The sequence below is a fragment of the Canis lupus genome, chromosome 14 (assembly GCF_011100685.1).
Source record: "Canis lupus familiaris isolate Mischka breed German Shepherd chromosome 14, alternate assembly UU_Cfam_GSD_1.0, whole genome shotgun sequence".
NCBI lineage: Eukaryota > Metazoa > Chordata > Mammalia > Carnivora > Canidae > Canis > Canis lupus.
In genome coordinates, this window is record NC_049235.1 from 35,720,412 (window position 1) to 35,736,353 (window position 15,942).

Here is a 15,942-nt window from a genome sequence, read left to right on the forward strand (position 1 = left end):
CTGCTCCTTGCTCAGGGGAAGCCTACTTGAGATTCTCTCTCCCTCTCCCTCTGCCCTTTACCCTGCTCATTAGCTCCCTCCTTCTTACTCAAATAAATAATCTTTAAAAAATAAAAAATAAATCTTAGTCTTTCCCTTCACCTGTTTTCTTTGACTCCACTTCAAGAGACCTCCCTGAAGCTGAGACCAATGTTCTGTGTATCTCTTTTTCAGAGGCCCTTTTTCAGTATTTACCTCAGTACAAGCTAGAATTTATTTTGGAGTTAGATATGGATCATTTTCCCCACATTGCTACAGGATTACTGATTGAATAATCTATCTCTTTTCTACTAAAATGAGTAAGCAGGCTTTTTGGTTTTTGTATTTGTTCTTTGTTTAATGCGAAGGAGGAATAGCATATTTCCCTCAACTACTCCTGCTCCTTCTTGACCTTGTCACTCAGTCTGCTGCATCATGAAAAGGGGTAGTGATCAGCATCTTACCCTGAGGGAGAAGTAATATGGCATAAAAAGGGGCCACTTTTTAGCTAGAAAATGGCAACTTCTTTCTCTTTGGTACATAAATACTACCCTCATATCCTTGGGTTATTTTTAAAGAATTCTGACTTGTTCTGTGTTAGTTTCATATACTGCGATCTTCACCAGCATGTACTAATGACTCAGACCTCCTGATGAGCTGATACTTGCCTTGCATATGTTCCGAGCTGGGCAGCATGGGAAGCTAACTGTGTTACAGGGTTGGTGAGCACACCTGGTAGGTCAGGCTCAATGATGTGGAGTTGCCACCCCATTACCCATGCTCACCACCCAGAGCCAGTTCCCATTTGGAATGCAAGGGCAGTGAAAACCTGTTGGCATGCAAAATGTGACCTCTGAATCCCACAGGACAGTTTTCATTAATGACAATCAGATGTGAGCCCTTGGATTGCTTGAAATAAACCAGTGAATAAGTGCCAAATACCTTCTCTTCTTCATGTTTGCATACGTGCCTCTTTTCCTACATAATACTCATCTTGCAGCTGGAGTATAGTGATTTCATCTTCTCTCCTGTTGATTTTAGTTAGTCCCAAACTTTGCTTTCTTGCCTTCCTTCTTGGGCATCTGATGCCATAGGGAAAGGAACACTTAATGTATATAGCAGCCCCTTTGTTTCCCAAGACTTTAGATAGATACCCATCTGTCCTGTTGTATCTGTCTATTGAGGATGTGTGTATGTGAGTGTGTGTGCATATATACAGACATACATACTCATATGATTTTGTATTTTTAGAGAATGAAAGAGTCCTTTCTAATGATAGAAGATATATGTGTTCATTGTAGAGAATTAAAAAATACAGAACCATATGAAGAGAAAAAATTAGGCTTAATTATATTGCCTGGAGAGAACTACTGAGAACATATTGGTATATATCCTTCCAGTTTTCTATATGCATATAAATGTGTGCGAAGTACATATTCCAAACTTAAATGTTTTTTCACATCTGTCACAATTTTCTTTACACTCCTCTTTGCCTTTTTTATTAGAAGGCTCTCAGGGGAAAAAATGATTCCAAGAATTCAGTGTATGGAGTGAAATATTTCACACGTACTTTATTCTAGATATCTATTTATAAAATATCTTTACTCATGTATACCTTTTACCAAAATTCGTATTGGTTTGTTACAGTTTTCTTTGATTTATGAGAACTCTTTCTCTATCTGGACAATATTCCTATGTCCGTAATGTTCTTGTCCATTTTATATGTTGATAGTGTTTCTCAAAGCTCATCACAATCCTAACTTTGTTCACAATGACTTCTCTTTTTGTTTATATTATTTAAAAATATCTAATTTTTCTTACATGGGTTTTATATGTTAAGGCTTTTTTATTGATGCATTTTCATACTTCCTGGTTATGAAAATATTATTCCAAATTCTATCTTAACTTAAAATACTTTGAGTGGTTAGCTCTGAATTGTGTATAGTACAAGGTGGCTTTTCTACTTTCCCAACCCCTAGATTCTCCAAACATCATTTATTATATAATTCTTACCACTGATTTGAAAGGCTACCTGTCTCATAATCATAAACTACATGTTTAAATATGTGGTAGTCTGCTTTTTGACTCTTAAGTTCTATAAATCTGTTCATCTCAGGCTGCATCAATACCACACTGCTTTGCTTACTGTGGCTTTGTAGTATATTCTGGAATCTAGTAAAACAGTATCTTCTTACTTTCCTACATTTACTTAGCTATTTGTACCTTTACTAGATGAACTATGGAATCAGCTTAACATTAAAAAAAAAAAAATCCGGGGCACCTGGGTGGCTCAGTGGTTGAGCGTCTGCCTTCCACTCAGGTCATGATCCTGGGGTCCTGGGATGGAGTCCCACATGAGGCTTCCTTCAGGGAGCCTGCTTCTTCCTCTTCCTATATCTGTCTCTCTGTCTCTTGTGAATAAATAAATAAAATCTTTTTTAAAAAATCCTGTGAGGGGCATCTGGGTGGCTCAGTTGGTTAAGTGTTGAACTCTTGATTTTGGCTCAGGTCATGATCTCAGAGTTGTGAAATCTAGTTCCATGTTGAGCTCTAAGCTGAGTGTTGAGCCTGCTTGAGATTCTCTTCCTCTCCCTTTACCCTTCCCAACCCCCTACTCATGTGCATGCAAGGGCTCTCTCCCACTCTCTCTCACAATAAAAAAAAAAATGTTTTTAAAAATCCTATGAGAATGTATAGACTAATTTGAGGGTGATGGTTACATCTACAATATTGAATTTTTCCATTCACAAACTCTGTTTTATTAAAAGTAATAACTTTTTATTCCATATCAATTTTAGAATCCCTCTGTCAAGCTCCACTCATCTCGTTGGGGATTTACTAGAATTGCTTAAAATTTGTTAATGGATGTGAGAGGAATAAATACCTTTATAACAGATTATCTTCTCTGGGAATGTGGCACACCTTGCAATTTGGTCCAAATGTCTTCATTGACCTTCAGTAAAGCAGTTGCTATCTTGATAAGTTTTACACATTTCTTAAGTTCTTTCTCAGTATTTTATATTATTTTTTGCTCTTGCCAAATTTTCTCACAGATCATGGTTGGCATTTAAGAATGCCATTGAATAGAGGGAGGGAATGGATGGATAGATGGTTTATTTGTTATTTTACCAGCCAGTTCATTGAACAGTCCAGTAGATTTTGCATTTTTACTCTAGAGTTTGTTGAGTAGTTACATAACCTTCAAAATTTTACTTCTCCTTTCTAATAATTACTTCTTTTCTGAGTATTATAATAGCCATAATTTTTGCGTGCCGTTTAAAACTTTTAAGTGACAGTATTAGTGTCCTTGTCTTATTTTTTATTTTAATGGAAATGCCTTTAGCTTCCCATTATTAAGATTTCCATCATTACATTGGATGAAATGTAGGCTTAAGATATTTTTAATATTTTTAGGAAAAGATGTTGTATTTTATCATGTATATCCTTTCACTCTTCTCCTTGTTTTATCTTTTTTTAAAATCTTAGCCTATTCTCCTATTATGGGGTTTTTATAACATTCCTTCTAGACTCTTGAAAGTGTGAAGTTTTTGTCCCTTTCTTCAGGTTCTTAGATACTTCAATGGAATTAAAGAATCCTTTAAATCTGCTGGATGCTTTCTAAATTTTTCTTGGTTTCCTATTTTTCCACAGGCCCCATTTGAGCTCCTCTTCTCCCTCCACTCTCCTCCCTCTCTTTTCTACCTCCTCCTTCCTTCTTGGGCAGAATAAAGAGCAATTTCCATGTGGGGTTTGATAGCAGACAGTGTGATGAGCTGGTGATGCGCTCTTGGCTCACTTACAGGATATCTAGGGAGCTGACAGTCTCAGCTGAGATGTTGAGCAAAACTTCCATTGAGGCAGCAGAGAAACACAGAAGGACAGAGCACAAACCACAAGTCACTACTCATACAGGTAACTTTCATGATATGTCTGTGATCTTATATAAAAAGCTCAAATACTTAACCCATCTGGTAGAAAAATCACATGTTGCAAAACCTTATCCTTGCATGATGGTGAAGTCTCATCTCTTCAGATCTTCATGTAGTGAACAAGCAGAGCATCCAGCCTCCTTTCCTTCATGTAGATGACCACCCAGGATGGCTTTATCACTCAGAAGCACTGTCTTGTATCCCTCCTGCCCCTCATCCTGAAACTTGAGTTAATGGAAAACAATACACGCTCTCTTGTCTGGCACCAATCTCAGGCCCTGCCAGACTCTGCCGCCATCAGTGTTATGCTCATCAAGACCACATGTCTCAGATTATAGTACCCTGCCTCCTGTCCTTGCACTTTTTGATAGTATTTATATAAAAGAAATGCAAAGAACATCAGAGAGAGATGAAAGTGGTAACCTGGTATTTTGTATCTGAGGTCCACTATTGTTGAAATTTCATAAAAGAGCAAAACTTCAAAACAAATTAGGATGCAGATATCAAAATTGCATATTGCTCAGAATTTTTCACATTGCCATCTGTTGACTCCTTGATCTATATGCTGAGCCTCTGCATGTATTTACTGAGTGTCTATGATGTGCTGATCCTAGGGCATAGGATAGTGAGCAAGATCCAGCACCTGGCTACCTCACTTTTGGAAAGACAAGCGTGAACCTCCAAATCAAGCCAACTGAGCATACAATTAAAACTATGTACACGAGCGGTAAGGGGAATATAAGATAACAAAAGATAAGACAAGAAAGATTTCATTGAAGGGGAGAGAGGATTGAGAAGTATCTCAAACACATCTATTCTTGTAGATGTGAACTCCCTTATTTTATATTATAAAAGAAAATTATTAATACCAGCAGTGAAGGGCTTAATCCAAGACTAAAGGATTTATCCACTTAAATTGAAAAAACTTTGCATTTTGAAAAACATGGTCACATATGTCGCATTCTGCTTACATTTGGATATGGGACTTGTTCTTGGAACTGCACGTGTGTCACTGTTCACTTGTCACTTGTTCTTGGAACTGCACGTGGAGTCACCACCTAGTGTCAGCAGAAATGTTACTAGCAGAGCAGCATACACCATTAGCCAAAAACTTGCACGACGTGGTTCAAATATGGGCCTATTCAGGAGTTCATTAGGCACCAGTTGTCTATTTAAAAATAAAAACAAAGCACTATTATACTACTGTATGGAGTTGCAGACTGGCCTGAAAAGTAGTATGTGGATAGTTCAGTCCCGGGCATTAAGCAAGGTGTCTAAGATGAAGGAATACACCCTTCAGGAACATATAGAAGATATATGTGTTCAAAGTATATAGAGGGAAATATAACTCCTACTGTCTTTACTCCTCAGGAATGGATTTGCTTCTTGTTCTCTTTGGGGATTCCACATACAATTCTTTATGAATTTATGAAGAGTTTTGTTTTTTAAGAAAAGAAATAAAGTTCCCCAACATAGGGGTAGCTGGGTGGCTCAGTCCATTAAGTATCCAGTTCTTGATATAGGCTCAGGTCATGATCTCAGGGTTGTGAGATCAAGCCCCACATTGGGCTCCTCACTGGGCCTGGACCCTGCTTAAGATCCTCTCTCTCCATCTACCTCTGCCTCTTTCCCCCTCTAAAAAACAAAAACTCCATACTGTAAAATGTTACCTCTTATAAAAATTGATACCAATATTCATAAATAAAAGGATGTGCGAATTATATCATTGTATGTTACCTAAAAATAAAATATAAAAATGTATTGACTGTGTATATGATGAAGATGCTATTGGATTGCATGAGAATAATTGAAATTAAAAGGCTATTTGATGGTGGTTGATAAGGGAAAATATAAGAATGATAAAATGGTACTAAAACAGTCAAATAAGGGAAGAATTTGTACACTAAACTTGCATTCCCAAGAGGATTCTCTTAGTAAGATTCAGATCTTATCATTCTTGAAAAAGACTTTTGAGGATAAATGCAAACCTAAGTTATGGATAGAAGCTTCTGAAGTAAATATGTGGGAGGGTTACTTCTATCTGAGAATATATCAACTGGAAAAAAATACAGAGTGATGGTAGCAATTCAAATTTCCATTACAAGAGGAAATGGACTGAGTCCTGTTAGTGATATACAAATAAATACATCCTTATGATGGAATCTTATCCAAAAGAAATGGAAACATATTACAAAGCACAATGAAAAATGGGTTATTGCCAATGAGTCATAACACCTGTGTACGGGAAAAAGGGGATAGAAAATTCTATGGTATGGATTCCAAAAACAAGATTCTGACGTCCAAATGTTAGAGCTATAGGAAATACATAGATGGTGATTTTAGGGTTTGCTTCTTACTTGTGAGAATTTGCTTTCAGAATGCAGCAGAGCTGTCTGAGGCATTTTTAACTTTATTTTCTTAGCAGACTTTTCTTTCATTCCACTGCTGGGAGCTAACTGAAGCCAATTTGGTCATTTGCAGTTGTAAGGAACTATTTTGGAGGAGGTGTATATTTCAGTGACCTTCAGTCCTTACAGGTAGATGGTACCTGTTCTGGGGTGGGGTAGCTCTTATCCCACAGGATGTCAACTCAAGAAAAGGAAGTCTGAAACTGAACTCGAATACACGTAGAGTTTGTGCGTAGCACATAACATGGGTCTTAAAATTTTAAAACCAGCTCTGTAAGCTTACTATAATTTTAGCTCTGTTCTTTTAGGAAATTGAATAGCTCTTACTGGAAAGATCCTTTGGGACAGTTGTGGCAATGTTCTCATGGTAGGATTCAGCTGATACTCTTACTGGATCATATAAAAACAGCCTTTCTATAAGCTGTTTACCACAGGACTGGTCAAAAAGTCTAAAAAGCCAAGGGTATAATTGTTGGGATACTATAATGTCTGATAGACTTTCCTCTTTTGTTCATATAGCAGTGGAGGTAGAAGTATAATATTTCCATTTTCCTCAAATACCTTAAACACTATTCATTTCGTCAGTAAAAAAAATCAAATCTAGTGTTCATGATGCTAACTAGTTAGCCATTTATGTTGATGAAAGAAGTTAGCTAAGAGCTCAGGTAGCCATCTCTGCGGTGTGGCTTTCCATTAGAAATGGGAAATGCTGGTTAAGCATCCCTAGCCTCTGCAGTTTCTATTGGAGTATTTCAGGTATTAACTAATGACCCCTAAGAAATAAAATGAGTATTTATGCACATATCCTACTAGATTGAAGTTATTTCATAGGTAAGTTATACAGGACCAGATGGCTTTCACTGGTAAATTCTATCAAATATTTAAATTAGAATTAATACTGATCCTTCCCAAATTCTTCCAAAAAATTGAAGAGCTAGAAACTTATTTTACAAGGCCAGCATCACACTGATACCAAAGCAGACAAGGATGTCACAAGAAAAGAAATTACAGGCCAATATCCCTGACAGAAAGATAGGAAAATCCCCAACAAAATAGGAGCAAACTGAATTTGATAGTACACTAGAAGAATCACACACCATGATCAAGTGGGATTGATTATAGCAATGGTTCAACATCTACAAATCAATCCATATGATACACCATATTAACAAAATGAAGGAATCAAAGGATAATCTTACTAGATGTAGGAAAAGCATTTGAGAAAATAGGACATTCACAAATTTAAGGAGATAGAAGATGTCTACACTAAAAACTAAGATGATGGGCAGCCCGGGTGGCTCAGCGGTTTAGTGCCGCCTTTGGCTCAGGGCGTGATCCTGAAGACCCAGGATCGAGTCCCGCGTCAGGTTCCCTTCATGGAGCCTGCTTCTCCCTCTGCCTGTCTCTGCATTTCTCTCTCTCTCTCTCTCTCTCTGAGTCTCTCATGAATAAATAAATTAAAAAAAAAGAAATCTTATTTAAATAAATAAATACTAAGATAATAAAGAAATTGAAGACAGAAATTGAAAAATATTCTGTGCTTGTGGATTGCACAACAATATAGTATCATTGAAGTACAAATATTACCCCAAATGATATACAGCTTCAGTGCATTTTTACCAAGATTCCAGTGATATTTTTTGCAGAAATAGAAATAAATATCCTGAAATTTGTGTGAAACCAAAAAAGATCCCAAATAGCTAAAGCAGCCTTGAGAAAGAACCAAACTGGAGGCATCATGTTTCCTGATTCTGAGCTACATTAATAAGTTATAGGAATCAAAGTAATGTGGCATTGGGATGCCTGGGTGGCTCAGTGGTTGAGTCTGCCTTTGGCTCAGGTTGTGATCCCAAGGTCCAGGGATCAAGTCCCGCATCAAGCTCACCACAGAGAGCCTGCTTCTCCCTCTGCCTGTGTCTCTGCCTCTCTCTGTGTGTCTCTCATGAATAAATAAATAAAATCTGGGGGAAAAAACAGTGTGGTATAGGCATAAAAACAGACACATAGATCAGTGAGGCAGAATAGAGAGCCCAGAAATAAACCAATACTTATATGGTTAATTAATTTTCGACAAAGAAGCCAAAACTATACAGTGAGAAAAGGACAGTCTTTTGAGTAAATAGTGTTGGGAAAATTGGCTGGCCATGTGCAAAATCAAAAATCAACCCAAATGGGTTCAAGACTCGAAGATAAAATAGGCTGCAACTCCTGGAAGAAAACATAGAGGGTAAGATCCTTTGCAGAAAGTCTTGGTGATGATCTTTTAGATTTGACAACAAAAGCAAAGACAACAAAACCAAAAATAAACAAGTAGGACTGTATCAAACTTAAAAGCTTCTTCTCAGCAGAGGAAACCATCAGTAAAATGAAAAGACAACCTAATGAATGGGAGAAGATAATTTGCCAACCACACATTCAATAGGGGTTAATATCCAACATATACAAGGACCTCAAAAAACTAAATAGCAAAAAAACAACCGAATTGAAAAATGGACAAAGGACCTGAATCTCATTTTTTCGAAGAAGATCCAGAAATGGTCAACAGGTACATGAAGAGGTATTTAACATCACTCATCATCATGGAAATCCAAATCAAAACCATAATGAGATATTACCTTACACCTTTTATTGTTTTTTGTTTGGTTGTTTGAGATATTTATTTATTTATTTATTTATTTATTTATTTATTTCAGTTTTTTTTAAATTTTTTATTGGTGTTCAATTTACTAACATACAGAATAACCCCCAGTGCCCGTCACCCATTCACTCCCACCCCCCGCCCTCCTCCCCTTCTACCACCCCTAGTTCGTTTCCCAGAGTTAGCAGTCTTTACGTTCTGTCTCCCTTTCTGATATTTCCCACACATTTCTTCTCCCTTCCCTTATATTCCCTTTCACTATTATTTATATTCCCCAAATGAATGAGAACATATAATGTTTGTCCTTCTCCGACTGACTTACTTCACTGAGCATAATACCCTCCAGTTCCATCCACATTGAAGCAAATGGTGGGTATTTGTCATTTCTAATAGCTGAGTAATATTCCATTGTATACATAAACCACATCTTCTTTATCCATTCATCTTTCATTGGACACCGAGGCTCCTTCCACAGTTTGGCTATCGTGGCCATTGCTGCTATAAACATCGGGGTGCAGGTGTCCCGGCGTTTCACTGCATCTGTATCTTTGGGGTAAATCCCCAATAGTGCAATTGCTGGGTCATAGGGCAGGTCTATTTTTAACTCTTTGAGGAACCTCCACACAGTTTTCCAGAGTGGCTGCACCAGTTCACATTCCCACCAACAGTGTAAGAGGGTTCCCTTTTCTCCACATCCTCTCCAACATTTGTTGTTTCCTGCCTTGTTAATTTGCCCCATTCTCACTGGTGTGAGGTGGTATCTCATTGTGGTTTTGATTTGTATTTCCCTGATGGCCAGTGATGCGGAGCATTTTCTCATGTGCATGTTGGCCATGTCTGTGTCTTCCTCTGTGAGATTTCTCTTCATGTCTTTTGCCCATTTCATGATTGGATTGTTTCTTTGGTGTTGAGTTTAATAAGTTCTTTATAGATCTTGGAAACTAGCCCTTTATCTGATATGCCATTTGCAAATATCTTCTCCCATTCTGTAGGTTGTCTTTGAGTTTTGTTGACTGTATCCTTTGCTGTGCAAAAGCTTCTTATCTTGATGAAGTCCCAATAGTTCATTTTTGCTTTTGTTTCTTTTGCCTTCGTGGATGTATCTTGCAAGAAGTTACTATGGCCGAGTTCAAAAAGGGTGTTGCCTGTGTTCTTCTCTAGGATTTTGATGGAATCTTGTCTCACATTTAGATCTTTCATCCATTTTGAGTTTATCTTTGTGTATGGTGCAAGAGAGTGGTCTAGTTTCATTCTTCTGCATGTGGATGTCCAATTTTCCCAGCACCATTTATTGAAGAGACTGTCTTTCTTCCAATGGATAGTCTTTCCTCCTTTATCGAATATTAGTTGCCCATAAAGTTCAGGGTCCACTTCTGGGTTCTCTATTCTGTTCCACTGATCTATGTGTCTGTTTTTGTGCCAGTACCACACTGTCTTGATGACCACAGCTTTGTAGTACAACCTGAAATCTGGCATTGTGATGCCCCCAGATATGGTTTTCTTTTTTAAAATTCCCCTGACTATTCGGGGTCTTTTCTGATTCCACACAAATCTTAAAATAATTTGTTCTAACTCTCTGAAGAAAGTCCATGGTATTTTGATAGGGATTGCATTAAACGTGTATATTGCCCTGGGTAACATTGACATTTTCACAATATTAATTCTGCCAATCCATGAGCATGGAATATTTTTCTTTTTTTAATTTATTTATTTATTTATTTTTTTATTGGTGTTCAATTTACTAACATACAGAATAACACCCAGTGCCCGTCACCCATTCACTCCCACCCCCCGCCCTCCTCCCCTTCTACCACCCCTAGTTCGTTTCCCAGAGTTAGCAGTCTTTACATTCTGTCTCCCTTTCTGATATTTCCCACACATTTCTTCCCCCTTCCCTTCTTTTCCCTTTCACTATTATTTATATTCCCCAAATGAATGAGAACATATAATGTTTGTCCTTCTCCGACTGACTCATTTCACTCAGCATAATACCCTCCAGTTCCATCCACGTTGAAGCAAATGGTGGGTATTTGTCATTTCTAATAGCTGAGTAATATTCCATTGTATACATAAACCACATCTTCTTTATCCATTCATCTTTCGTTGGACACCGAGGCTCCTTCCACAGTTTGGCTATCGTGGCCATTGCTGCTATAAACATCGGGGTGCAGGTGTCCCGGCGTTTCACTGCATCTGTATCTTTGGGGTAAATCCCCAATAGTGCAATTGCTGGGTCATAGGGCAGGTCTATTTTTAACTGTTTGAGGAACCTCCACACAGTTTTCCAGAGTGGCTGCACCAGTTCACATTCCCACCAACAGTGTAAGAGGGTTCCCTTTTCTCCGCATCCTCTCCAACATTTGTTGTTTCCTGCCTTGTTAATTTTCCCCATTCTCACTGGTGTGAGGTGGTATCTCATTGTAGTTTTGATTTGTATTTCCCTGATGGCAAGTGATGCAGAGCATTTTCTCATATGCATGTTGGCCATGTCTATGTCTTCCTCTGTGAGATTTCTGTTCATGTCTTTTGCCCATTTCATGATTGGATTGTTTGTTTCTTTGGTGTTGAGTTTAATAAGTTCTTTATAGATCTTGGAAACTAGCCCTTTATCTGATATGTCATTTGCAAATATCTTCTCCCATTCTGTAGGTTGTCTTTGAGTTTTGTTGACTGTATCCTTTGCTGTGCAAAAGCTTCTTATCTTGATGAAGTCCCAATAGTTCATTTTTGCTTTTGTTTCTTTTGCCTTCGTGGATGTATCTTGCAAGAAGTTACTATGGCCGAGTTCAAAAAGGGTGTTGCCTGTGTTCTTCTCTAGGATTTTGATGGAATCTTGTCTCACATTTAGATCTTTCATCCATTTTGAGTTTATCTTTGTGTATGGTGCAAGAGAGTGGTCTAGTTTCATTCTTCTGCATGTGGATGTCCAATTTTCCCAGCACCATTTATTGAAGAGACTGTCTTTCTTCCAATGGATAGTCTTTCCTCCTTTATCGAATATTAGTTGCCCATAAAGTTCAGGGTCCACTTCTGGGTTCTCTATTCTGTTCCACTGATCTATGTGTCTGTTTTTGTGCCAGTACCACACTGTCTTGATGACCACAGCTTTGTAATACAACCTGAAATCTGGCATTGTGATGCCCCCAGATATGGTTTTCTTTTTTAAAATTCCCCTGGCTATTCGGGGTCTTTTCTGATTCCACACAAATCTTAAAATAATTTGTTCTAACTCTCTGAAGAAAGTCCATGGTATTTTGATAGGGATTGCATTAAACGTGTATATTGCCCTGGGTAACATTGACATTTTCACAATATTAATTCTGCCAATCCATGAGCATGGAATATTTTTCCATCTCTTTGTGTCTTCCTCAATTTCTTTCAGAAGTGTTCTATAGTTTTGAGGGTATAGATCCTTTACATCTTTGGTGAGGTTTATTCCTAGGTATCTTATGCTTTTGGGTGCAATTGTAAATGGGATTGACTCCTTAATTTCTCTTTCTTCAGTCTCATTGTTAGTGTATAGAAATGCCACTGACTTCTGGGCATTGATTTTGTATCCTGCCACGCTACCGAATTGCTGTATGAGTTCTAGCAATCTTGGGGTGGAGACTTTTGGGTTTTCTATGTAGAGTATCATGTCATCGGCGAAGAGGGAGAGTTTGACTTCTTCTTTGCCAATTTGAATGCCTTTAATGTCTTTTTGTTGTCTGATTGCTGAGGCTAGGACTTCCAGTACTATGTTGAATAGCAGTGGTGAGAGTGGACATCCCTGTCTTGTTCCTGATCTTAGGGGAAAGGCTCCCAGTGCTTCCCCATTGAGAATGATATTTGCTGTGGGCTTTTCATAGATGGCTTTTAAGATGTCGAGGAATGTTCCCTCTATCCCTACACTCTGAAGAGTTTTGATCAGGAATGGATGCTGTATTTTGTCAAATGCTTTCTCTGCATCCAATGAGAGGATCATATGGTTCTTGGTTTTTCTCTTGCTGATATGATGAATCAAATTGATTGTTTTACAGGTGTTGAACCAGCCTTGTGTCCCAGGGATAAATCCTACTTGGTCATGGTGAATAATTTTCTTAATGTACTGTTGGATCCTATTGGCCAGTATCTTGTTGAGAATTTTTGCATCCATGTTCATCAGGGATATTGGTCTGTAATTTTCCTTTTTGGCGGGGTCTTTGTCTGGCTTTGGAATTAAGGTGATGCTGGCTTCATAGAACGAATTTGGAAGTACTCCATCTCTTTCTATCTTTCCAAACAGCTTTAGGAGAATAGGTATGATTTCTTCTTTAAACGTTTGATAAAATTCTCCTGGGAAGCCATCTGGCCCTGGACTCTTGTGTCTTGGGAGGTTTTTGATGACTGCTTCAATTTCCTCCCTGGTTATTGGCCTGTTCAGGTTTTCTATTTCTTCCTGTTCCAGTTTTGGTAGTTTGTGGCTTTCCAGGAATGCGTCCATTTCTTCTAGATTGCCTAATTTATTGGCGTATAGCTGTTCATAATATGTTTTTAAAATCGTTTGTATTTCCTTGGTGTTGGTAGTGATCTCTCCTTTCTCATTCATGATTTTATTAATTTGAGTCTTCTCTCTCTTCTTTTTAATAAGGCTGGCTAATGGTCTATCTATCTTATTAATTCTTTCAAAGAACCAACTCCTGGTTCTGTTGATCTGTTCCACAGTTCTTCTGGTCTCGATTTCGTTGAGTTCTGCTCGAATCTTTATTAACTCCCTTCTTCTCTTGGGTGTAGGATCTATTTGCTGTTTTTTCTCTAGCTCCTTTATGTGTAAGGTTAGCTTTTGTATTTGAGCTCTTTCCAGTTTTTGAATGGATGCTTGTATTGCGATGTATTTCCCCCTTAGGACTGCTTTTGCTGCATCCCAAAGATTTTGAATGGTTGTATCTTCATTCTCATTAGTTTCCATGAATCTTTTTAATTCTTCCTTAATTTCCTGGTTGACCCTTTCATCTTTTAGCAGGATGGTCCTTAACCTCCACGTGTTTGAGGTCCTTCCAAACTTCTTGTTGTGATTTAGTTCTAATTTCAAGGCATTATGGTCTGAGAATATGCAGGGGACGATCCCAATCTTTTGGTATCGGTTCAGACCCGATTTGTGACCCAATATGTGGTCTATTCTGGAGAAAGTTCCATGTGCACTTGAGAAGAATGTGTATTCAGTTGAGTTTGGATGTAAAGTTCTGTAGGTATTTGTGAAATCCATCTGGTCCAGTGTATCATTTAAAGCTCTCGTTTCTTTGGAGATGTTGTGCTTAGAAGACCTATCGAGTATAGAAAGAGCTAGATTGAAGTCACCAAGTATAAGTGTATTATTATCTAAGTATTTCTTCACTTTGGTTAATAATTGATTTATATATTTGGCAGCTCCCACATTCGGGGCATATATATTGAGGATTGTTAAGTCCTCTTGTTGAATAGATCCTTTAAGTATGATATAGTGTCCCTCTTCATCTCTCACTACAGTCTTTGGGGTAAATTTTAGTTTATCTGATATAAGGATGGCTACCCCTGCTTTCTTTTGAGGACCATTCGAATGGTAAATGGTTCTCCAACCTTTTATTTTCAGGCTGTAGGTGTCCTTCTGTCTAAAATGAGTCTCTTGTAGACAGCAAATAGATGGGTCCTGCTTTTTTTATCCAGTCTGAAACCCTGCGCCTTTTGATGGGGTCATTAAGCCCGTTCACATTCAGAGTTACTATTGAGAGATATGAGTTTAGTGTCATCATGATATCTATTCAGTCCTTGTTTTTGTGGACTGTTCCACTGAACTTCTTCTTAAAGGGGAATTTTAAGAGTCCCCCTTAAAATTTCTTGCAGAGCTGGTTTGGAGGTCACATATTCTTTTAGTTGCTGCCTGTCTTGGAAGCTCTTTACCTCTCCTTCCATTTTGAATGAGAGCCTTGCTGGATAAAGTATTCTTGGTTGCATGTTCTTCTCATTTAGGACCCTGAATATATCCTTCCAGCCCTTTCTGGCCTGCCAGGTCTCTGTGGACAGGTCTGCTGTTACCCTAATACTCCTCCCCATAAAAGTCAGGGATTTCTTGTCTCTTGCTGCTTTAAGGATCTTCTCTCTATCTTTGGAATTTGCAAGCTTCACTATTAAATGTCGAGGTGTTGAACGGTTTTTATTGATTTTAGGGGAGGATCTCTCTATTTCCTGGATCTGAATGCCTGTTTCCCTTCCCAGATTAGGAAAGTTTTCAGCTAGAATTTGTTCAAATACATATTCTGGCCCTCTGTCCCTTTCGGCACCCTCGGGAACCCCAATTAAACGTAGGTTTTTCTTCCTCAGGCTGTCGTTTATTTCCCTTAATCTATCTTCATGGTCTTTTAATTGTTTGTCTCTTTTTTCCTCAGTTTCCCTCTTTGCCATCAACTTGTCTTCTATGTCACTCACTCGTTCTTCCACCTCGTTAACCCTCGTCGTTAGGACTTCTAGTTTGGATTGCATCTCATTCAATTGACTTAATTTCTGCCTGATTAGCTCTAAATTCTGCAGTCATGAAGTCTCTTGAGTCCTTTATGCTTTTTTCTAGAGCCACCAGTAGCTGTATAATAGTGCTTCTGAATTGGCTTTCTGACATTGAATTGTAATCCAGATTTTGTAACTCTGTGGGAGAGAGGACTGTTTCTGATTCTTTCTTTTGAGGTGAGGTTTTCCTTCTAGTCATTTTGCTCAGTGCAGAGTGGCCAAAAGCAAGTTGTATTGGGAAAAGGAGAAAAAGAGAGGAGAGAAAGAAGGAAAGAAAAGAGAAAGAGAAAAGAAACGAAAAAGAAAAAAAAGGGGAAGAAGAAGAGAAAGAAAAAGAAAGGAGGAAAAAAGGGGGGGTGGGGGAAGGAAACAAATCAAAAAGCAAAACAAAACAAAACAGAACAAAAAAAAGAAAAAAAGAAAAAAAAAAAAGAACCACAGGGGAGTATCTTCT

At 38.1% G+C, this 15,942-nt stretch overlaps 1 protein-coding gene across 1 annotated transcript in view; it reads left to right on the plus strand.

The window, feature by feature from the left end:
* Positions 1-15,942, plus strand: part of DNAH11 (dynein axonemal heavy chain 11) — a 318,773-nt gene that overhangs the window by 175,938 nt on the left and 126,893 nt on the right. The window lies entirely within an intron of this gene.